Source organism: Penaeus japonicus, unplaced genomic scaffold (assembly GCF_977035675.1).
Source record: "Penaeus japonicus unplaced genomic scaffold, GWHDUDI00000001_assembly GWHDUDI00000024, whole genome shotgun sequence".
NCBI lineage: Eukaryota > Metazoa > Arthropoda > Malacostraca > Decapoda > Penaeidae > Penaeus > Penaeus japonicus.
In genome coordinates, this window is record NW_028234426.1 from 23,552,444 (window position 1) to 23,577,443 (window position 25,000).

Sequence of the window (25,000 nt, forward strand, 5' to 3'; positions counted from 1 at the left end):
TGTATTTCAAACCGATCTCTACAAATAAGAAAACAATAAATAAAAAATAAAAAACAATAAATAATATATACATAAATGGCATTCAACATTCAAATCTGAAGAGGAACACATGAAGAGACCTTGATGCACATTCACTAAAACGCAACATGCCCCATTCACGTTCGCTTGTTCTCTCTCTCTCTCTCTCTCTCTCTCTCTCTCTCTCTCTCTATATATATATATATATATCTATATATATATATATATATATATATATATATATATATATATATTTATCTCTCACACTCACACACTCACTCTCTCTCGGATAATCAATTTCTCGATAAAATATTCTATTCTCGGACACTATCTTTCACTTCCCACCATCTTTATCAACCGACTCCCTGGTCATATCCGTCGGAGATAACACACTGCATTTGTTGCTTGACCTGTTTTTCCCTCCTTCTACACGAGGTCTATTTCAAGCGGCCGACGGACAGGGCATGATGACCCCTAGTCACGTGACCTTTTCCCGGCGGGGTGATGACGTCATCCCTCCCCCCCCCCCGCACACACCCCGCGAGAGACGCCATTCTCCGTCGGAATCGCCCGCTGGATATGTCAACGAAACGCCTACCGGTGGCCGCGGCTCTCTCATCCCGTATTCTCCGTCTACGAGCCGGGCTGGCAATTTGCAAATGCAACGGCATCGCAATCAGCTTCGCATACACCTGCGTCGGCCGCCGGTGACGTCAGCAAAGCAGCTCAGCATGCAGCGCCGAGATCCCACGGGGCTGCCTGCGCATGATTCTATAATTAATCGCTTTTGGAAGACCGCCCCGTCACCATGCGTGTCTAATGCATAGGTCGACTAGTGCGAAAGGGCGTTGCAGTTAACCGCTTATCAACACTGCTTGCACACAATCACACACACACACACACACACACACACACACACACACACACACACACACACACACACACACACACACACACACACACACACACACACACAAATACAGACAAACGCATACAGATGACACCGTGAACAGACAGACAGACAGACAAACAAGACAGGCAGGACGACGAATCAACCGACGGACAGACGGACACAAGCAAACAGACACACGGACGCACAACCATCCAAGGCCCTGCCATGTCCCCCACCCCCCCAGCCTCTGACAGGAAGCTAATTTCCTTCAATTGGATTTGTCGTCATGCATTTTTCTTTCTTTTTTTATCTATTTTTTGACCGGGATGTATCACCGGACACCCACATGACGCCGCCCATGACACAATTTTAAAGATGTGAGATGGGAGAAAGGGGGAGGGGAAGGGGAGAGGAGGGGATAGAATAATATCTACGAAGCATCTTTATCAATTCATGGCGAAAGGAACAGCAACAAAACCACCAGCAAGGATAATGATGATGATAATAATCAACAAAAAAATAACAAAAATGATAAATGAAATCAATCAATAATTAAATGAAATTATAAACTTCTTTACAACAAAAACAAAAATAACAAAACCGCCTACAATGAATGGCAAGACAACCATCCTATCACATTCCACCCTTTACCCCCCTCAACACTATTACCCCCCCTTCCCCCCTTAACTAGGACCCATCCACTAACCCCTCGCCCCCCCCCCCACCATTCCCAACTCCAACCCCAACCCCATGACAAATGACAATGAGCAAACCACCTCATCGCTCACCACCCCTTGATATCACGGGCAATCAACCGAGATGGATTCCAACCCCCTCCCCCCTCCTTCAACCCCCTTCCCCCCTCCTTCAACTCCCTTCCCCCATTCTTCAACTCCCTTTCCCCCTCCTTCAACACTCTCCCCCTCCCTCTACCACTTCTTTTAACCCCTTTCCCTTTCCCTATACCATCTCCTTTATCCATCCCTTCTCCCCTCCTCATCCACCTCTTACCTACAACCCATACCACCTTCATAAACCTCCTTTAAGCCCTCTCCCCTTCCCCCCTTCCCCCTCCCACCTCCCCTATCCTTAAAAGAGATGATTAGGCTAATAACAATCGCCGAATTAATCATTTAATCCAATATTCTGTTCCCCTACCCTACCCACCCGACCCTACCCCACCCCACCCCCTTCCTAAACGAACGTGAGAGACACGATGAAAATTAACGCTGTCTCCCCATCCCATCCTCCCCCCCCACCCGCCCGCCCCTTCCTTAATTCCCTCTCTCCTACTTTTTTTCCCCTTTTCTTCTCTCTTCCTCTTCCTCTGTTCTTCCTCTCTTGAAATTCTCCTCTTCCTATTTTCTATTAGAGGCGGGAAAACTAAAGAAAGGAAGGAAAAAGAATGAACCTGTGTGTGTGTGTGTGTGAGACAGAAAGAGAAAGAGAGAGAGAGAGAGAGAGAGAGAGAGAGAGAGAGAGAGAGAGAGAGAGAGAGAGAGAGAGAGAGAGAGAGAGAGAGAGAGAGAGAGAGAGAGCGAATAAGCGAGAGAGAAAAAAGGTAAAAAAAAATCAGTTCAAAACAAAGAATAACAAGCCCCTTAATCTCAACCAAATGAGCCCAACGACAAAGCCTACCTCCAAAGACAAACGTAGCGAAAAAAAACATACGCATCCTAAAAGAACCACAAACGCTTTTCATCCTCCCACCCCCCATTACCCCATCACCTCCATCCTCTCCACCCTCCCTCCCCCCTACACACACTTAATAAAAAGTGAGTGTAAAGTACGCACAAACTCCAAAAGAATCCGCGCCGACCAAAGGATGCTGCGATCTTGTAGGGATTCCCGCAAAGGAACCGACGGCCGCTATTAAGGAACAAGATGAGGAGGAGGAGGAGGAGGAGGAGGAGGAGGAGGAGGAGGAGGAGGAGGAGGAGGAGGAGGAGGAGGAGGAGGAGGAGGAGGAGGAGGAGGTTCATTTGAGATTGCAGTTCGGGGTGATGGGGAAAGGGGGGAGGTAAAAGGGGAAGGGGAGGGGAAGAGGAAGGGAGGGGGAAGGGGAGACGCGATGGTGAAAATGGGGGGATAGGGAAGGGAAAGGAAGCAAGGAAGGAGGCAGGAAAGGGGGAAGGAGGAAGGGGTAAGAAAAGAGGCAGATGGACGAAAGAAAAGTGAATATAACAAAGCGGCAAACTATAGAAAAAGACTAAGAAGGAAAGAAAATGAAGCGAGGGAAACAGAAGAGAAATAAATCCTCGAGATAGTCAGGGAGAGGCGAGGAGGGGAGGCGAGGGGAGGAGGTGAGAAAAGGGAGGGGGGAGGTCGAGGAGGTTTGGATGAAGGCGCGTGCAGGTTTGTGTTAACACCTCCACCGACACCCACCACCAGCATCATCATCACTATCATCATCACCCTCGCAACACAGTGCAGGTTCTGTTGGCGAGCATCAAGGCAACTCCTGTGGTGCATCAACGGACTGCTGTTCTTTACTCGAGAGGCGAAAGGCAGAGAGAGAACGGATAAAGAAAGGGGCGATGGCGAAAGAGAAGGAAATGAGAAATGAGAAAGGGAAAACGAGTGAATGAGAGCGAGAGTGAGAGTAAGAGTAAACGAGAGAGCGAGAGCATGTGTGGATGTGAATATCCGCATGTGAGGGAGCGTGCGTACGTGACCGAACATCCATCCTCGAATCCCTCTCTCTATCCCTACGCCTATCCACACCCGATCCGCACCGATCCACCCTCAGCGTCCCCACATCCACATCGCGAGTGCCACCGAACGAGGGAAGAAGGAAGGTGGCAGCGGCGGTGGTCCCGTGAGAACGCGCCTCCCCTGTGCCGTGTCGACGCGCTGTCACCATGAACTCGCGTCACTCTTAATTACTCTCGCGACAAGGGCGATGCTATAAAACACATTAGCTCTTCCTCCTCTTCATAAGGAGGATGACCAAGCGCTCGGACAAAAGGATGTGGATTCGGATGAGGAGAGTGGGAGGAGGAGGGTGGAAAGGGTTAGAGCGGGAGGAGGGGGCAGGGGAGGGCAGAAGCGAGGAGAGGGGAAGGAGGGGAGGGCAGAGTGGGAGGAAGGGTAGGGGGAAAATAGAAGTGGGGAGACGGAGAGAAAGAGGAAGGAGGGAGGGAAGGTAGAGGGAACGAAGGAGGGAGAAAGGGAGAAAGGGAGAAAGGGAGAAAGAGAGAGGCAGTCTCTCTCTTTTTCTCGAGCCTACCAACTTCCCCCTCCAGATTCCAGATCATCAAACCCCACAATTTTGAACATAAAATCTCTCGCAACTAACTTCTAAACATAAAAAAAATGTAGAGCAGAGGGGGGCAGAGGGAACGGAGGGACGGAGGCATAAAACGCTCACTTTTCTCACCCAATCTCTCTGAAAGCTCCATCCCTCAGCATGTTTCACCAACAATACCTGTTCCTCTTTCTTCTTATTTACTCCCACTAATCCTCCTCCTTTAGAGCTGTTCTCTTCGCCTCTCCTCTTCCATCATCTTCCATCGATTCTCCATCCATCATCGGTTCCCTCGCTCCCTCTCCGCACCTTTTATAAAAACGCCCACTTGTCTTCAGGACGAGAAAGACGCAGAAGGAAAAGAAAGAACAAAGAAAGAAGGAAAGAAAAAAAGTATGAAGAGAATGGAGAAAGAAGGAAGGGAGAAAAGGAAGAAGAGGAAGGCTGGAAGGAAGGATGCAGCAAACGAAAAAAAAAGAAAGACAAGAAGAAAAGGGTGAAATGAATTAAAAAAATAGAAAAAGAAAACAAAACAGGAAAGAAAAGAAAGATAGATTAAAAAAAGAAAGGGTAATGCAAATACCCAATAACAGGGAAGAAAAAAATAAGAAAACTTTTAAAGACAAGAGAGCCTAGATCCTGTCATCACCCCCCTCCCCCTAACTACCTATGACGTCAGAAGAGACGAAGGAGGGAGGGAGGGAGGGAGGGAAGGAGGGAGATATGATGGGACGGAGGGAGAGAGGGAGGAAGGGAGAGAAGGAGGAAGGGAGAGAGGGAGAGATGAAGGGAGAGAGGGAGAGATGGAAGAAGTGAGGGAAGAAGGGAAGGAAGGGAAGGAAGAACTAGTGTCGGAGAGAAGGGAGGGAGGTAGGGAGAGGAATGGTGAAGAGAAGAAGGGGGGAGGGGGGGTGGTCCAGTCACCTTCCCGCCAAGCCCAGACAGCTTCAACAATAGACCAATTTGCCGCATGTCTTGTGACGAAGAAGAAAGGGAGAGTGAAGGAAAAAGGCAGGAGAAAGGAGGAGGAAAGGGAGAGATGAAAGAGAGAGAGAGAGAGAGAGAGAGAGAGAGAGAGAGAGAGAGAGAGAGAGAGAGAGAGAGAGAGAGAGAGAGAGAGAGAGAGAGAGAGAGAGAGAGAGAGAGAGAAGAGAGAGAGAGAGAGAGAGAGAGAGAGAGAGAGAGAGGGAGAGAGAGATGAGAGAGAGAGAGAGAAGAGAGAGAGAGAGAGAGAGAGAGAGAGAGAGAGAGAGAGAGAGAGAGAGAGAGAGAGAGAGAGAGAAAATCGAAAGAAAAAAGAAAAGACCGGATATCGTCCCGGGCGCGTTTCCCGAACTCGTATTTTCGGAGCAATAATCACGCCAAGAAAAAAAAAAAAAACAACGTGCATTCGTTTCAGGCCGACCGTCCAACAGATTCAATGTTAATTTCCCCGATTTTCGTTCCATTTTCCTGGGGGAAGGAAAGGGGGAGGAGAGGGGGAGAAGGGGGGAAAAGATGGGGTGGGGGGGAGAGGGGGAGAAGGGGGAAAAGATGGGGTGAGAGGGGAGAGGAAGTCTATGAGAAAATGGTTACTGGGAGGAAAAAGTAGAAGGGGGAGGGTGTCAAGGGGGAAAAAAGGGGGGAAGGGGCGTGGAAACAAAAGAAAAAAAACATGTGGGAGGAAAAGTGAGGGAGAGATTGGGGGAGGGGATGGGGGAGAGGGAGAGGAAGAGGAGGAGGAGGAGGAGGATGAGGAAGAGGGAAAGAGGGAGAGGAAGGGGGAGAGGAAAAGAGAAAGAGAAAGAGGAAGAGGAAGAGAGGAAAGGGGATTGGGTGAGAGGGAGAGAGGGAGAGAGGGAGAGAACGATTGGGCGGCGAGGGCGAGGCATTCCGAATTGCATTTCGAGATTTTTATGCTTCCGAATCAAACTGTCTTTCGCAAACGGGCATTCACACTGGAGGGCTCCGAGTGAGAACACAACTCAGCGATTAAAGCGGGAGGAGAGGGAGGAAAAGGAGAGCGCAGAATCAGGGGAAAAGATAGATGTTTTAAAGAGGGATGGAGAGGGGGAGGGATGCAAACAGAAGGGAAGAGGGAAGAGGGGAGAGTGAATGAGTGAGAGTGAGAGTGAGAGAGAGAGAGAGAGAGAGAGAGAGAGAGAGAGAGAGAGAGAGAGAGAGAGAGAGAGAGAGAGAGAGAGAGAGAGAGAGAGAGAGAGAGAGAGAGAGAGAGAGAGAGAAAATGGGAGCGAATAACATTACCATTACCAATGATAATAACGGAGGCCCTGTCACCGTCTGCTCCGCCATTACCCTGCGCTATAAAGCCTTTATTACAACGGCCACCCCCACAACCCACACCCCACGCCCCCCGCCCCATATGACCGAAATGCCGCCCATTTCTCAGGCCACATTATCAAATTGCCGAAGAAAATGCAGGAGGGGCGCCAGGAAGTGTGCCATCGCAACGACCCCCTCCCCACCATCCACCCCCATCCAACCCCCCCCAACCTCCAACACATCCCCAGAGCATGTTTCGCAACCTCGTTATTTTTTACATGTTTGTCTATTGAAAAAAAAAGAACAAAAAACATTTACATTAATTTTTGTTAACCTTTTTATCTATTTATGACTTATGATCTTTTTCTTCATGTATTTTCATTCATTTTTTTTTTCTCCTACGGACTCGGCGCGGCGTCTCGATGACAGATGCTCAGCGTAACGACCCATTTTAACGAGCCGACAGCGAGGGTCACCTCGTTCGCAGAATCATCGGCTCTACCCCCCACCCCTCCCCCGTGGCCCCCCTTTCTTTCTTTCGCCACGCCAGAAAGTGTGAGTGAGTGAGTGAGTGAGTGAGTGAGTGAGTGAGTGAGTGAGTGAGTGAGTGAGTGAGCGAGTGAGCGAGTGAGATTCCAATTCCTAAGCCTTTACCCCTTTCTCTCCTCTCGACACAAAGCCTTGCATGCCTGCTTTAGCCTCATCGCCTTCCGCCTTCCTCTTCTCCTCTCCTCTCCATCTCCTCTCCTCCACCTCCTCCCAGCCTCCCCCCTCTCTATCAAGAGGCACTTGACAAACCAAGGGGGTTCCCGTTTCTCGAATTGGGAGCGGAGTTCTGATAAGTGGAGCGGGTGGGAGGGAAGGGGGGGTACACTACCCTTCAGAGGAGGAAAGGCGTGTGTGTGTGGGGGGGGGGGGGGAAGCGTGGGGAGGGTGAAGAGGGGAAGGCATGGCGGTTGTGGTCTAATGCTAACAGCAAGGTCCACCACCGAGGAAAGACAATTAGAAAAAAGACAATGCCCTCTTTTTTTTTTTTGGGGGGGGGGGGGGGGGGGGGGGGGGGGGGGGGGGGGGGGGGCTGCGGCTTCCCTTCCCATCACAGCGAGGGAAAAAAGAAACATAAAGAATAACGAACAATGAAAAAAAAAAAAAAAAAAAAAAAAAAAAAAAAAAAAAAGAAAGGAAGAGGAGAATAAAAAAAAAAAAAAAAAAAAAAAGAAACCTTTTTTTTTTTTTCTTTTTTTTACCACAAGCAAGACCAATAACTCCCCCCTCTCCCTCTCCTTCACCCCCTTCCCTCCCCTCCCCACCCCCCTCCACACACAAGACAATGTCGATTAATAGACCGCGGATACCCGAGACGGCGCCCGCAAACGTTGGTCAATGTCGACGGATAACTGAACACCGATCGCCGTTTAAACGTTTCAAGTGCAGGCGCCATCCGACCACCGCCATCATCGGAGCGCCGCCGACTGACCCGATGTTTATTTTCGAAGCGAAAAAAATAAACAAATAAAAATAAAATCAATTAATCTATATTCATCTTCCTCCCGATAACTTTTTTCTTTTCTTTAAAAAAAAACTCGATTCTCTTCCTTCGCTCCCTTAGCTGATGTCCCTTCCCCTACCTCCCCTCCTTGGCAGATGTGCCCCCCCCCCCCCTACTCTACTCTTTAACTTCCAATAGTTGTGTTGTGGCTTGACCTGCCTTTCCCCCTCTTCCCTTTACTTACCCCCTCCTCTTTCTTTCCCTCCTCCCCTCCTCCCTCTCCCCTACCCTCCCTCTTTTCCCTTCCTCATCCTCCTCCTCTCCTCCACTCTCCCCTCCCCTCTCTCCTCCCCTTTCCTCCTCCCCCTCTATTCGTCTCACTCTACCCTTCCCTCCCTCTCCTTGGGACTCTCCCTCTCCCTCTCCCTCTCCCTCTTCCTCTCCCACTCCCCCCTACCCTCCCCTCCTCTCCTCTTCCTCTACCCTTTGTTTATCTGTGAGGACACGTGCGGACGACTGTGCATGTGCCTGCGTCGGGCGTGAGTGCTTCCTGGGGGTATGCGTCTGCATAAAATCGTGCACTTAAATGTCTTTGCGTGCGTACATGTGTGCGTGCGTGCGTGCGTGCCGAACAGGAAAGGAAAGGAAGGGAAGGGAAGGGAAGGGAAGGGAAGGGAAGGGAAGGGGAAGTTTTGAAGGGATGTAGAAATTGTAGGGAAGGGGAGATGGGGGAGGGGAGTTAGGGGGGGAGACTTGTAGCACATGTCAGCCGAATTATTTATTTACATGGCGCCTTGTGACGACATGCAATTAACAGAGCTTGAGGTATCGAGCAGAATGGCGGCGGAGGCATGTGTACGTCCTTGAGTCACGAGTGTGAGTGTGAGTGCGAGTGTAAGTGTAAGTGTAAATTGCGAATGTGAATGCAAGTGCAATTGTGTGTGTGTGTGTGTGTGTGTGTGTGTGTGTGTGTGTGTGTGTGTGTGTGTGTGTGTGTGTGTGTGTGTGTGTGAAGTGTGTGAATGTGATAAAAATGTGAGATGAGTGAGGTGAGTGAGATGTGAGTGAGTGAGTGTGCTGTGTGGTGAATGAGTGAGTGAGTGAGGTGAGTGAGTGCAGTGATGTGATTAGTGTGTGTGTGAAACAGAAGTTTGTGTGTCGTGCGCGCGCGCGCCTGTGTTTCACATAAAGGGAATGATGTAGAGAGAAATAAATAGAAAGAAAGAAAGAAAGAAAGAGAGAAGGGGGCGAGTGAGAGAGAGAGAGAGAGAGAGAGACGGGAAGAGGGGAGGAGTGAGAGAGAGAGAGGAGAGAGAGTAGAGACCGAGGAGATGAGGGAGTAGAAGAGAGAGAGATGAGAAATGGGAGGAGGAGAGGAGATGGCGGAGAGGGACGGAGAGAGAAGAAGAGAGAGGTGGGAGAGTTAGAGTGAAGAGGAGAGAGAGATAGAGGAAATAGAAAGGATGAGAAGAGAGAAGGGGAATGGGGGGGGAGTGAGGGAGATGAGAGAGTAGAGAGGGGGTATTGAGGAATGAGTGAGTGGAGTGAGAGAGAAAGGGAGAGTGAGTGAGAGGAAGAGAGAGAAGGGGATGAGAGAGGAGACGAGGGGGAGGGAGGGGGGAGGAGAGAGGGTGGCCCTGCTCAAGTGAGATTCGAAATGCTAGAGTGGCGCCCGTTGGGGAGGTGTACTCCAAGGGTGGAAGGGGGGTGGGGTGACCTAGGGAGGGGTGGGTAGTCAGCGCCACTATCACTCATACCACAGACCCCATACCTCCCCCCCACCCCTACCCCAACCCCTCTCGACGAACAAACGCCCACGCCTATAGTCCGGTGACGCCCACGAGTGGAACAAAGCTTGTCCACTCACGGGGGGGAGCTAATTAGGGGGTGAAGTGGGGAGGGGAGGGGAGGGGAGGGGGGATTTCGGTTGATGACGTCATGACAGTGTTCTCATTACATTAACTAAAGGTGGACATGGGAGGTAGGGAAGTAAGGAGAGAGAAAATAAACACTAAAGAGAAAGAGAAACGAGAAGAGAACAAGAAAAAAAAAAGAAAGATAGGCAAGATCTCTTATTCCTTCTTTTTCTTCCCATTTCCTTATTCTCTTATTCCTTCTTTTTCTTCCCATTTCCTTATTCTCTTATTCCTTCTTTTTCTTTCTATTTCCTTGTTCTCTTATTCCTTCTTTTTCTTCCTATTTCCTTGTTCTCTTATTCCTTCTTTTTCTTCCTATTTCCTTGTTCTCTTATTCCTTCTTTTTCTTTCTATTTCCTTGTTCTCTTATTCCTTCTTTTTCTTCCTATTTCCTTGTTCTCTTATTCCTTCTTTTTCTTCCCATTTCCTTATTCTCTTATTCCTTCTTTTTCTTTCTATTTCCTTGTTCTCTTATTCCTTCTTTTTCTTTCTATTTCTTTGTCTTATTCCTTCTTTTTCTTTCTATTTCCTTGTCTTATTCCTTCTTTTTCTTCCTATTTCCTTGTTCTCTTATTCCTTCTTTTTCTTCCTATTTCCTTGTTCTCTTATTCCTTCTTTTTCTTCCTATTTCCTTGTTCTCTTATTCCTTCTTTTTCTTCCCATTTCCTTATTCTCTTATTCCTTCTTTTTCTTCCCATTTCCTTATTCTCTTATTCCTTCTTTTTCTTCCCATTTCCTTATTCTCTTATTCCTTCTTTTTCTTCCTATTTCCTTGTTCTCTTATTCCTTCTTTTTCTTCCCATTTCCTTATTCTCTTATTCCTTCTTTTTCTTCCCGTTTCCTTATTCTCTTATTCCTTCTTTTTCTTTCTATTTCCTTGTTCTCTTATTCCTTCTTTTTCTTCCTATTTCCTTGTTCTCTTATTCCTTCTTTTTCTTCCCATTTCCTTATTCTCTTATTCCTTCTTTTTCTTCCCATTTCCTTATTCTCTTATTCCTTCTTTTTCTTCCCATTTCCTTATTCTCTTATTCCTTCTTTTTCTTCCCATTTCCTTATTCTCTTATTCCTTCTTTTTCTTCCCATTTCCTTATTCTCTTATTCCTTCTTTTTCTTCCCATTTCCTTATTCTCTTATTCCTTCTTTTTCTTTCTATTTCCTTGTTCTCTTATTCCTTCTTTTTCTTCCTATTTCCTTGTTCTCTTATTCCTTCTTTTTCTTCCTATTTCCTTGTTCTCTTATTCCTTCTTTTTCTTCCCATTTCCTTATTCTCTTATTCCTTCTTTTTCTTCCCATTTCCTTATTCTCTTATTCCTTCTTTTTCTTCCTATTTCCTTGTTCTCTTATTCCTTCTTTTTCTTCCTATTTCCTTGTTCTTTATTCTCTCTTTTTCCCTATTTCACTTTCACTTATTCGCTTATTCCACTCTTTCTATTTCTTTGTCTTATTCCTTCTTTTTCTTCCCATTTCCTTATTCTCTTATTCCTTCTTTTTCTTTCTATTTCCTTGTTCTCTTATTCCTTCTTTTTCTTCCCATTTCCTTATTCTCTTATTCCTTCTTTTTCTTCCTATTTCCTTGTTCTCTTATTCCCCTATTTTTTCTCTAATTACTTTTCCTCATTATTCTTCCTTATAATTCCCTTCCACCTATTTCCCATTTCCTTTTTTTCTTATTTCATCTTTTCTTGTTTCCAGTTTCTCATTCCCTTCACTTCCCTCCTATTTCCTTTATCCTCTTATTCCCCTTTCTCCTTCCATATCTCCTCCTCTTTAACTACCCTCTTTTCCTCCCTATTTTCTTGTTCTCTCTCTCTCTCTCTCTCTCTCTCTCTCTCTCTCTCTCTCTCTCTCTCTCTCTCTCTCTCTCTCTCTCTCTCTCTTTCTCTCCATTCTCCTTTACTCTTTTCCATTTATTCTCACTCTCCTCTCTGTCTTTCTCACTCCTTCCCCCTCCCCCTTTCTTCCCCTCATTTACCTCTCCCCTACCCTCTAATCTCTCCATCTCTCCTCTTCCCCTCCCCCACCCGTTATCATCATCTTCCCTTTCCTACCCCATACCCCCTACCCTTAACCTCAAAATTCCCCCGAGCATCCTATCTTTACCTCCCCCTCCCCCCCATCTCCCCTTAGTCTGCCGGACCGGTCCCTTAGGGAAGAGGAGGGGACGGACTGGTGAAGGGTTGTTACAGGAAGAGGGGAAAACAAGGTACCGGTACATCGATGTCAACAGGGGTGGGGGGGTGATGGGGGGGAAAGGTGAAGGTATGGAAGAGGAGAGAGTGGGACAGAATAAGAGGGAGAGAGAGAGGAGGAGGGAGAGGGAGAGGAGGGAGGAGAGAGGAAAGAGAGAGAGAGTGAGAGAGAAGAGAGAGAAGAGAGAGAGAGAGATGAGAGAGAGAGAGGAAGAGAGAGAGAGAGAGAGAGAGAGAGAGAGAGAGAGAGAGAGAGAGAGAGAGAGAGAGAGAGAGAGAGAGAGAGAAAATATTAAGACATAAAAAGAAGATGACGTAGGCTAGACATAACAAGACACGCACACACTTTGTTCCGCATAACGACCACTTCCCAATCGACCCCTCCCCCTCCCCCTCCCCCCCCTCCACCGCCAGCCAATAACAACGCAACATCACGACCGTTCGCCTGTTAACGGTTTCATTAACGACCGCCCGCTGGCCACATGGCTAAGCAGAGGTTACACACATATGGCTTATGACGGTGTCCCCTCCCCCTTCAAGGCGGTCTCAATTACCCGATATTACTTCGACATCGACATACCGACGCTGGAATCGCATACCCGTTGCAGGCGCCGCGAAGAGGAGGGGAGGGGGTGGGGGTGGGGAGGTTGTGGGACCCTCCAAACCGTTAAACCTACGGAGCCCATTTGCTCTGCCGAAACGCCTAGACAACTTGTGCAAATGACGAGATGGGGGCCGTCTAACATACTGTTTCGCAAGTTATTTCTTCTTTTCTTCTTCTTTTTCATAGACTTTTCCAGATTATAGAGAATGTTTTATCTTCGTATAATCTTATCTGTTCAGCTAATTTCATGGAATGCCTTCATCACATTGCTATCGGTCTCTTTTTATTTTTATTTCCACATATTTAATATTTTTTCATCTACTTGTGTATCTATGTATATGTAAACGTGTGTGTGTGTGTGTGTGTGTGTGTGTGTGTGTGTGTGTGTGTGTGTGTGTGTGTGTGTGTGTGTGTGTGTGTGTGTGTGTGTGTGTGTGTGTGTGTGTGTGTGTGTGTGTCTATGACCAAGTCCGATTTCTTTCAATGCCCTTTTTATTTCTGACGAGCGAAAACTCTCTTTTTTCTTTAAATATATCTAGCAAACCCAATGCTACCTTAAGAAAAGTAACAATATAAACCAATCATTCCCAATCGCCTCAGTATAAAAAAATACACATTTACCTGAATTTGACACGGCTGTAACAGCTGACCGATTATCAATTCCGAAGATATGCGTTACTATGACAACTGTGGTAACATCAACACGTACCTGTGGACAAAGAGAAAAAAAATACGTTAGTATGTTTACATAGAGGCAATACAAGTCATGCAAGGGTCAGAATGCAAGGTAAGCAAAAGATGAACCTTTATATAAAATGATGATAATAATAATTATTACAATTATCATATAGAAAATGTGTGTCATCACGGTGATTATGGGACATGATAAGTTTTATCACCACTTGATAACATCACATAAACAGATTCTATATCAGATTAAATTCCAATCACCCAAAACCAGGAAAATGTAAAATATTAAATATCAGAAAAAAATACTAAAACCGAGTCCTACCCTAACCTAACCGACTCCGAAATGTCGCACGAAGCAAAATACAAATGCTAAGGTCAATAGAGGTTAAGAGAAGTCAGGCGCCGGGAGGGGAGAGGAAGAGGAGGAAGGAGAGGAGGTGGAGGAAACAGCTCATACCACCAAATGGGTAAGCACATAAAAACTAGCTGACCAACCGTTCTCGAGCAAGGAAAAACAATCGTGATCAGCTGTTTTTTTTCGGTTTGTTTTAACGGCGCGTCTCCAGAGCACACGGCGTGCCTCTATGGTCCTTCTGCTCCCACGGCCTAAGGCTGAGAATCCCATGGAGTTGTTCCGAGAGAGATAGCCCTCTAACTCAACACATATCCATCAGCTAATTAACAGACCAATACGTAACGAGGGCGAGGAAAAAAAATTGTTTTGATTGGGTTATTAACTGGCAGTGTGCGTGGATATCCGACATGTACACGTATGCTACATTAACACACATACTCAAGAGATTATATAAAACCACGAAAAACATACATACAAAAACAAAAAATAAATAAAAAATAAGAAACTAGAATATCATAAGCGCTTCCAGGAAACGGACGACGAGTGGCACTTAAAGGCAACGCCCACACATTCGCCAAAGAGGCTTACGGCTCGAGCTCCGAGGCTTTTAAAGCAGCTCGATGCGGACGGAAAGCCCGGCATCTCGCTCGAAGCCCCGAAGGAAGGTGGCGTAACAAACCCCCTTTCATATAACCGTAACACATGGGACACGCTTTCGGAGGCATCGTTACTCTCCGCGGGCGAGGCGCGAGGCATGGTCTAGCATACATTACCGGGGCCACACGGCGCTGCTGTTCGTGATACGGCCAATGGGTGGCCTTATTTACAGGCCTCAGCGCCTCGGCGTCTGTGAAACATCTTCACGCTCGCCTTGATCAACGCCACGGCTTTGGAGGGGGGGGGGGGCGCCTCCGTCCCCCGCCCACCAAACAAGAGGTCAGCACATTCGGTATGACAGCCGCTGCCTCGGCCTTTTTCTTTAAGCAGATGAAATGTGTTTGTACGCGTGCGTGCGTGTTTTCAACAGTTGAAGACGTCTCCGCAACTAGTTTACGAGCGACTAAATGAACTCCAAGTGTGTTGTGAGTGTCCGGGAAGTGCCACTGCGAATGAAGAGGCGCAAGAAGCCTCTCTGCGACAACACGTCCCACAAAATAAGTGCGCCCGAGATCACAACGGAACCAGCCAAAACAACGTCAGCAATACTTCTTCAAAAAGGTTATTGTCACTGAGCATGCACAGGTCATGCATACGTGCATATCCGCTCCGATGACCCATGCACGACTACGACACGCTGACACACAAGTCATGAATAGAAGCTGAGAGAGAGAGAGAGAGAGAGAGAGAGAGAGAGACTAAAAGCCCTCGGTTATCATAGGCGCTAATATTCCACTGACAAGAACATGACACAGGGGCGACAAGGCAAGTCATGCTGGCTTCATTTCACACTCAAAAGATGCGGCTAGCAATTCAGCCACATATGCTTCCCTTTCTCCCTTTGAGAGCGAGCGAGCAAGAGAGAAAGCGAGAGATAGAGATTAAATATAGATAAATAGATAGAGAGAGAAGAGAGAGAGAGAGAGAGAGAGAGAGAGAGAAGAGAGAAGAGAGAGACGTTGAATATCCCGGCGTCCGTAGCAGGATAACCGCCAAGAATGCAAAATCCGCAACAAGCAACATGTGGCCACCCGGACCTTGCTGCAACATAAACATGCACGCCCTGGGGTTGCAAGGGGCTCGGGGAAGAGGGAAGGGGAGGGAGGGAGGGAGGCCGGTAGGTAACGCACGCGATACGTTAGGAAGCGATGCAGCGAAATGTGCAAAGTGGCCAATAGTCGTTGCAATAAAGGGAGGAAACGGAGTCAAAGGAAACGAGATGGCAACAAAGGCAAGTTGCAGGTTTTTTCTTTTTTTGTGTGTATGGGGGGGGGGGAGAGAGGGGAAGTGGGAGGAAGTTGGACAAGGGGGGAAAGGGGAAGGGGGGGGGAAGAGTGGGGGAAATGAAATGAAGAGAATGAGAGAGAGAGAAAGAGGAAGGGGAAGCGGGGAAAGGAAGAAGTTGGGGGAAAGAAAGAGGAAGGAAAAGGGGGGAGGGGGGAAGGAAGAAGATAAGGGATGAAAGAAAGAGAATGGGGGAGGGGGAGGGGGAGGGATGTTGGTAAGGAAGATGAAGAGGATGTAAAGACGAACAGGTGATGAAGAGTAAGAAGAGGAGGGGAGGGGGATGAAGTAAGTAAAAGGCAAGAGATGGAGGTGGACGGGGAGGGGGAGGAGGAGGGAGGGAGAGGATAATCTCCTTATGCAACTCTGGTCGAATAATTGCAAACACAACCCTCGCCGATGTAGTAATTAGCGCGCGCTAATGGAACAAGAGAAAATAATGAGTAAACAGGGTGAAGGTAAAGGCGCGGGATAACTGAAAGGGAAGGGGAGGGAAGGAGAGAAGGAGGGAGGGAGGGAGAGAAAGAGAAGGGGAATGGGGAGAGGGGGAGGGGAGGGAGAGAGGGGGGAGGGAGGGAGGGAGGGAGGGAGGGAGAGGGAGGGAGGGAGGGGAGGGAGGAGGAGAGGGAGAGAGAGAGAGAGAGAGAGAGAGAGAGAGAGAGAGAGAGAGAGAGAGAGAGAGAGAGAGAGAGAGAGAGAGAGAGAGAGAGAGAGAGAGAGAGAGAGACAGAGAGAGACCGAAAAAAAGAGAGAGACCGAAAGAAAGAGAGAGACCGAAAAAAAGAGAGAGACCGAAAAAGAGAGAGACAGTGAGTAAGAGACTAAATCATCTTGACCGCAATCGTAAACACAACACAAAAAAAATGTTTACGAAGGAAGAAGACTAAACAGAGGTGATGAAAGCTGTGCGAGGGCAAAGGACACGATGGATATATTAATAACATTGTGCTGAACAGTTAAAATTGAAATGGTTCGTGGAGTGAAATCAATCAAATCAATGGGAGGGAGGGAGATGGAAGAAGAGGGAGAGAGTGGGAAAGAGGGAATGAAGGAGGGAAGGGAGGACGGAGAGAGGGAGGGTAGGAGAGATAAAAGGAGAGAGGGAAAGAGGAGAAAGGTGGGGAGAGAGGGAACACAAAATTAGAGAGAATAGAGAGAAGCAGATCAGAGATACAGACAAACCAAAAAGATAAAACACCCATAAAATACACACACAAAAAAAAAAGCTAAAAAGGGTAACAACACTCCAATCCCACACACAGCAGGGGGAGACAGGGCAGAGAACTCCAACCCCCCTCCCCCTCCCCCTTACCAAAAGCCCTGGGTCGTCGCGCAAGGTAGGGAGGGAGCGAGGGAGCGGAAGTTCTGGAAAGCCGCTGGACAGGTTACCAGGTCCTGGGAATAGGGGCGTCCCCTGCCGCACGTATACATGACCTGCGAGTGGGTGTATATGGGGAGGGAAGGAGGGGGTGGGGGTGGGAGAAGGAGAAGGAGAAGGAGTAGGAAGAAGAGGAGGAATAAGGGGAGGAGGAAGAGGAGGAAGAGGAGGAAGAGGGGGAGGAGTTGGAGGACTAAGGTCAGAATAAAGAGGAAGAGGAAGAGGAAGAGGAGGAAGAGTGGGAGGGGTGGTGGAAGAAAAATGGGGGATGAGAGATCGGAGGAGTGAGGGGAGGAGAAGGAAGGGGTGATCGGAGGAGTGAAGGAAGGGGAGAAGAGGGGGGGAGGGGGGAGTGGACCAACACCACGTGGGATATACCGGTATTGTGCAACGACGGATCAAATATCCCCTACATCCTGCATTCATTTCTTTACATTCTGTTGCACCTACTCTCTCGCACAAACTTAATAAACCTAAAAACATCAACTTTACGCCAGAAAATCATACTTTATTTTTCAATTTTCTCAAATACCACAAATAAAAAAAACACACCTTTGCCACCACCATCAACCACACAGAACGACCACCCAAGGGCTTTTTCACCATAACATTAACATACGAATGCCCCCTTAAACCGGGACGACCAAAAGCCACATCTCTGACCACCACAGTTCGCCCACGACCAGCAGGAGCACAGGAAGAGGGGGGAGCGGGGAGGGTGGGGGGGAGGGGGAGGGGAGGGAGAGGGGAGGGGGGGAGAGGGAGAGGGAGAGGGAGAGGGGAGAGGGGAGAGGATGGGGAGGGCTTTATATGATATCGCTGGTTCTCTTAAATTCCCCCATTTTTTTATACTCGTGGGACCGCTATTCCAAGCCTTCTCCCCCCCCCCATCTCCTCTCATTTCTTTCTTCTTTCTTATAATATTTTTTTAATATTCCGCAATTCCCAACCTTCCTCCATTTTCCTGCTCGTTCTTCAAAAAAGAAAAATCTTAATAGCTTTAATAGTCTGCCATTCCCAACCCTACCGCCACGATATTTTTTCCTAGTATCCTAGTATTCTTAAGATTCCCAACCTCCGCCACCCCGCCCCCCCCCCCACATTTTCTTTCCTCTTCCCTAAATAACATTAACATGATATCATTCTCCGCCCTACATCCCCAGAGCACAAATCAGCGCCGGCCGCCAGCACGCACCATTAGCTCTGCGGTCTATTACTTGCTGGGCCGATGGAATGATGAAGCACCACGGTCCCCTTGCCAAACCTGTCAAACACACGCTCACACAGAAGCACACACGCACACACACATACAGACAGACACACATAAACGCGCACATAACATAACATAACATAACACATAAGTTCAGATCAATGGCCTTGCTCTCAGGCACTTTTTTTTCTCAATAGTCACTCCACCTTTTATGCTATTCTATTTTGTTTATTCATTTTTTTTCTATCTTTTATTATCTATTTATTCATTTTTTAAGAATGTTACATTTTATTTTCACATGTTTCCCTTTCCTTTTTTGCTGACCCTATCCACCAACTCGGACAAAGCCACAGGACGGAGCAGGATCGAGCCATTGACAAAGGTAAACAAACCAAGAGGGACAAGACCTGGCACTGGCACTCCGACCATTCCCCGGGACCACCGTGAGGGCCGCGGGGCGTGGAGGAGAGGTGCCAACCCGCTCGTGATGGGGAGGACAATGGCGGTCGTGTTGGGGGAGGGAGATAAACCATTACATCCTGATGCCACCACACAGGCACTCCATTGACCTGCACCTCCCCTCGACCGACCTACCTACCTCCTGCCTCCTCCCATACCCCCCCCCCCTTCTCTCCTTCTCTCCTCTCTCTCTCTCTATATATATATATATATATATATATATATATACATATATATATATATATATATATATATATATATATATATATATATATATATATATATATATATAGATAGATATAGATAGATAGATAGATAGATAGATAGACATATATAGCTAGATACACAGAAATATAAATTATATATAAACACATAGATAGATAGATAGATAGATCGATAGAGAGAGAGAGATAGAGATAGATAGAGATAGAGATAGAGAGAGAGAGAGGGAGAGAGAGGGGGAGAGAGAGAGAGAGAGAGCACACAAACCCCTGAGCCCACCACTGTACTCGCCTTCTTCAGCCACCAAGCCCAAGTGTCAAGGAAATGCAAAATTCAGCATATCCCCTCTCTCAACCTTGGCCACTTTCCATTCCACCGCTACTCCCTCCTCCCCCTCCCCCCAACCGTATCCTCCAATATCCTCTTCCAACCTCCTTCCCTCCCTCCCTCTCCCAAACTAATATCTCCCCTTACCCCCTTCTCCCTTCGTTATTACTCCCCTTTTTTCCCGCGTCGCATTTTTCTCTCTCTATACACTATCGTTATCAAGGATTTAGGGCTTCCTTGATATACACAGACACACGCATACACATACACACACACACCTCTTCCTCCCCCTCCATCCATCCTTCCATGCATCCCTCCCTACTTCTCTTTTTCTCTCTTTTTCTCTCTCTTTCTCTCTCTCTCTCTCTCTCTCTCTCTCTCTCATGAATGGCATCCTTATCATATTTCCTCACTCCTCATTCACTTTCCCGTCTTACATAACCCCTTCATCACCTGGGCTTACTTAATTACTCCTTCCTCCCATTTCCCTTTTCGCTGCAGCTGTGCGCCACGCCACCTCTCTTTTCTTTCTCTTTCAACGCTTTTTTTATTTCATTACTCTATTTCTTATCTTTATCTTTGTTTTTACTTGCCCCCCTCCCTCTTCCTGGAGATAAGAGATAAGAGAAGTCCCACTTTGGGAGAGATATAACATTGGGGTGGATGGGAAGATGGGGGGGGGGTGATGGGGGTTAATGCCTGAAGTGTCAATATTGATGATGAATATATGACGTCATACATACACAAAACACATATAAATCTCTGTATGTATGTATGTATGTATGTATGTATGTATGTATGTATGTATCTATCTATATCCATCTATCTATATATCTATCTATTTCTCTCCTTCCCTGCCTCCTTCCCTCCCTCTTCGCTATTTCTCTTCCCCCTTTCTCCCATTCTCTCTCCCTATATATATGCAGCGCAGCATATGCAAATCATCCTCTATACTCAAGAGGTTATTACGTCTTTATCTTTTCCCCTCTCCTCGTATCATCACTCTCCTCCCCTCCTCTCTTCCCTTTTCTCATTGTTCTACTCCCTTTAAGGCATTTCCTCTTCGTCCCACGCTCTTTCCCCGAATCTGCATCTCTCGTTTATTTTTTATTTTTTCCTCCGTGACATTTATCTCATCTCTCTCTGCTTTCTAATTTCATAGTTTATCACATGACTCGTTTTTTTATTCACAAACAGATCTCACTATCTATTAGCATCATTTCTGAGAAGACAAAGTATCCCGGACAAACAAGAGAAATAAAATTCGAACAAACACACAAACATAAACACAGACACGCACACAACAAGCAAAGTCTTCCACCCTTCTTCTGGGGTTCCCATTAGTACAAAACAAAACACCAATCCCATACCCTGAGCTGACACCCTAAGAAGCTGGTGGTACCCTGAGCTGACACGCTAACAAACAAACTTGCACCCTGAAATGGCACCCTGAAATGGCACCCTAAACCGGCGGCGGACGCGAGTGAAGGGCGAGCGAGTGGCTTCGAAGGGCCAGCTGCCACGTCGACGGGGAAATTGCGGGGAAACGAAAACTTCTTCGCGATGATTAACCTTTCAGTGCGCTTGATGGGGGGAGGAGGAGGAGGGGGGGAGGAGAGGAGGAGAGGAGGAGAGGAGGAGAGGAGGAGAGGAGGAGAGGAGGAGAGGAGGAGAGGAGGAGAGGAGGAGAGGAGAAGAGGAGGAGAGATGGGGAGCGAGGTCGTCGATTCTTTATTTCGCTCTTTTCGAACGGGAAAACTCTGCGGTCTTCATTTTTTTTATTGAATCTACCCGGACTATCACTGCCTATCAGTATGTGTCTGTGTCCGTGTGTGTGTGTGTGTGTGTGTGTGTGTGTGTGTGTGTGTGTGTGTGTGTGTGTGTGTGTGTGTGTGTGTGTGTGTGTGTGTGTGTGTGTGTGTGTGTGTGTGTATGTGCGACTTTTGTGCGTGTCTCTGCTTGCCTACTTGTCTCTCTGTCTATCTCCCCGTTTCCCCTCTCTCTCATTCCCCTCTCACCTATTCACTGAAGCGCTACCAAGACAAGAGGAAGATGACTCAACACTGTGAATGTATCCCTTTAGGAGGAGGAGGAGGAGGAGGAGGAGGAGGAGGAGGAGGAGGAGGAGGAGGAGGAGGAGGAGGAGGAGAAGAAGAAGAAGAAGAAGTAGTAGTAGTAGAAGAGGGTGGAGAAGGAGGAGGAGGAAGGGGAAGAAGAGGAAGAAAAAAAGGAAGAGGAAGAAAGATAGGGAAGAAAGGACAAGTGGATAAAGAAGAGAAGGACGAAAAAGAACATCGAAACGAATGAAAAAGAAATGGCAGTGAAAGAGGAGAGGAGACAAAAGAGAATAAAAAGGAAAGGTCGATATGACAGGAAAGAGAAGAGAAGAGAAGAGGGAAGGGGAGAGGAAGGGCGGTGAGAAGGGGAAAGCCGAGAAAAAGGTGAAGAGATGGGAGGGGAGGGGAGAGCAGGGAGAAGGTGAAGGTGACGAGAAGGGAGGGGAGTGGAGGGCAGGGTGAAGGTGAAGAGAAGGGAGGGGAGTGGAGGGCAGGGTGAAGGTGAAGAGAAGGGAGGGGAGTGGAGGGCAGGGTGAAGGTGAAGAGAAGGGAGGGGAGTGGAGGGCAGGGTGAAGGTGAAGAGAAGGGAGGGGAGTGGAGGGCAGGGTGAAGGTGAAGTCGGGAGGTGAGTACGAAACCGCAAGCAGGATGCAAGCAAGCATCACTTCCTTTCCGCGGGGGCACCACTAGGTCTTCCAGGACCGTGTGGGAAATATAAGCAGGCTTCGGGGAGGCAGGAGGAACGAGAGGGAGGGGGGAGGGGAGGAGGGTGTGAGAGTGGGGGGAGGAGGAGGAGGAGGAGGAGGAGGAGGAGAGGGGGAGAAGAAGAACGTAGATAGGATAAAGAGAACGAGCGAGGGACGCAAAGAAGGAATGCAAAGGAAGAGAGAGATGAGAGGAAAGGAAAGAAAAAAAAAAAGAGGGAAGCAAAGAGAAGAAAAAGAGGGAAGGAAAGGAGTAAAGGAGTGAATAAAAGGGCGGGAAGGAAGGATGGAGAGAAGATAGGGTCAGAGCCACAACTAATTTCATCTTCCTATTTTCATACAAGGATAATTGGATCTGACATGCGCAGTCTGCTTATCCCCGCCCACTTATCTGTGCCATGTCACCTCTGTTCATGTCAGATGAGGACCTTCCCTGTCAGAAGTTACGCCCACTAAAATAAGCTCAAAATAATTCCGGTGACAGGCTACTAACAACAAACAAAATCTGATAACCACAAACCAAAGCACAAAACAAACAACCCAGACAAACTACAAACAAACAAAAGCTAACCGTTGATAAGGAGACGAAGGCAAACAGGAGGGGGGGAGGGGAGGGGAGGGGAAGAGGGATAAACAGACAAATAAGAAATAAGAAAAAAAACAGATATAAAAAACAAACAAACAAGCCTGTAAACAATAATAAAACAAAATATAAAAAAGTCGACGATAAAAATTCCAAAACGAAAGAAAAAAAAGTTAAAAAAAAGACGACTTTATCCCGAAGCATCCGTGATCTGAATCGGCCATTCATCACCCTCCCCCCCAACGCCAGATATCAATTTTCCTTTTCCTAAGTTCTAATACCCTCCCACTTAAGACTCGCCCAAGAAAAAGGGGGGAAAGGAGAGAAAAGAAAAGGACAGAAGATTTCCTTTTGACTTCGTTCCTTTTCCCAGAGATTTTCGGACGGGGAGGAGGAAGAGGAAAGGAAGAGGAAGAGGAGGAGGAGGAAAGGAAGGAGGAAGGGGGAAGAGGAGGAGGAGGAGGAGGAAAGGAAGGAGGAAGAGGAAGAGGAGGAGGAGGAAAGGAAGGAGGAAGAGGAGGAGGAGGAAAGGAAGGAGGAGGAAAGGAAGGAGGAGGAGGAGGAAAGGAAGGAGGAGGAGGAGAAGGGAGGAAGGAGGAAGGAAGAAGGAGGAAGAGGAGAGAGGGAAAAAAGAGGGAAAGAGAACGAAGGAGAAGCAAGGAGGAAGGAGGAAGGAGCAGGCGATGATAAGTCACAGGATAGACATACAGCCACTCCAATAGCCATTATCATGTAAGGATAAAAGATTCTGCTCGCTCTTTCCCCCTTCCCTTCCCCCCTCCTTTCCCCTTATCATTTTCCAAAAGCCTCACCACCCCACACGCTCCACCCCCTCCTCCTCCTCCTCCTCCTCCTCCCATCACATGATAACGCAGGCAATATTAGGAAAAGCGAAAGAATAATGTCGATGGTAATGCCTGAGTAATCCAAAAGAAAGAGAACGAAGCGAAAAGAGAGAGCGTGCGAGCGAACGAGAGACAGAGAGAGAGAGAGAGAGAGAGAGAGAGAGAGAGAGAGAGAGAGAGAGAGAGAGAGAGAGAGAGAGAGAGAGAGAGAGAGAGAGAGAGAGAGAGAAAGGAGCAAGAGAGCGTGAGAGAGAGAGGAGCGAGAGAGCATGAGAGAAAGAAAGAAAGAGAGAGAGAGAGAGAGAGAGGGAGAGAGATGAAAGAATATAGGGAGGAGGGCACGCGACAAGGGGGGGGGCGGAGAGAGGGAGCGGGTGGATGTTAATAACGCGATCTTTATTAAGCTGTAGATCTCCCCCTAAATAGGACACGAGAATACGCCGTACCTAAACCCGTGCAGGAATTCGGCTTCATAGGGAGAGTGGGGGGGGGGGGGGTAAGGGAAGGGGTAATGGAGGGGGGGGGGGAGATTATGAATAGGAAGAGGGAGGTTGGGGTGAGAACGAGCTAAGGAAGGGATGGGTATAGACACGTAGGGAGTGGGAGGTTAAGATCAGGTATATGGTGGGTGGGTGGGTGGGGGGGGGGGGGAGCAAGAACATGGGGAAGAGGAAGTGGGGTGAGAGCTAGAACATGGGGGGGGGGGGGGGAGGGAGAAGAACAAGAACAAGGGGTGAAGAATAGGCAGAGAGCAAGAACAGATGGGAGTGGGAGTGGGAGTGGGAGTGGGAGTGGGAGTGGGAGTGGGAGTGGGAGTGGGAGTGGGAGTGGGAGTGGGAGTGGGAGAGGGAGAGGTAGAGGGAGAGTGGGGGTGGAGGTGGGGGGGAGGGTCTTTGGAATATTCCCCTCTTACCAGTAACGAGTCTCTTAGCGTTATTAAGGAAAGAGTCTAATAATAACAATTTCTTTTAAAAGGTTAAGGGTGTATAGACTCGACACGTCTTCGAATTCTCGCGTCTCGCTGTTTCGTTTCACTTCTATTAAATATCACAAGAGAAAAAGAGGAAGGAGATTGGGAGAAGAAAAAGGAGGAGAATGGGAGATGAAGTGAAGGGAATGGGAGATGAAGAGAGAGGGGGGAGGGGAGAAGAGAGATAGGGTGAGAAGAAGAGAACACGGCGGGCTTCAGAGGCTAAATATCACCAACGATCAAGATGTTCCTAACTATGGACCTGGATGCGTGTTTATACATATACATAAATATTATATACATATACATATATATATATATATATATATATATATATATACATATACATATACATATACATATACATATACATATACATATACATATACATATACAGACAGACACAGATATAGACCGATAGACACTTCTAGATTTAGATAGGAAGAGAATCCCGGAGAAGAGGAAGGGAAGGAGGGAGGCTGCAAAGGTTATCCCAGCCGCCCTCCTTCACGTTGCAGAGCGCCGTTCAACAAGCCGGGGATGGACCCCCCCTCCCCCTCCCCTAACCGCCCCGCCCCGCCCCACCCCCATTTCCATTCCCAGACAAGAGGAGCGGAGGCCATGCAAAGAATATGAGGTCCT

The 25,000-nt window shown here is 47.7% G+C and overlaps 1 protein-coding gene across 10 annotated transcripts in view; it reads right to left on the reverse strand.

Annotated features, from left to right (window-relative positions):
• Fas2 (neural cell adhesion molecule fasciclin 2) overlaps positions 1 to 25,000 on the reverse strand; it is a 144,916-nt gene that overhangs the window by 87,132 nt on the left and 32,784 nt on the right. The window contains exon 2 of one of the 10 annotated variants that reach the window (XM_043010270.2): positions 13,239 to 13,326. The exons of the other annotated variants lie outside the window; for them this stretch is intronic. The gene's annotated coding sequence lies outside the window, so the exon portion shown is untranslated. The remainder of the gene's footprint in view (positions 1 to 13,238; positions 13,327 to 25,000) is intronic. 10 annotated transcript variants of the gene reach the window in all.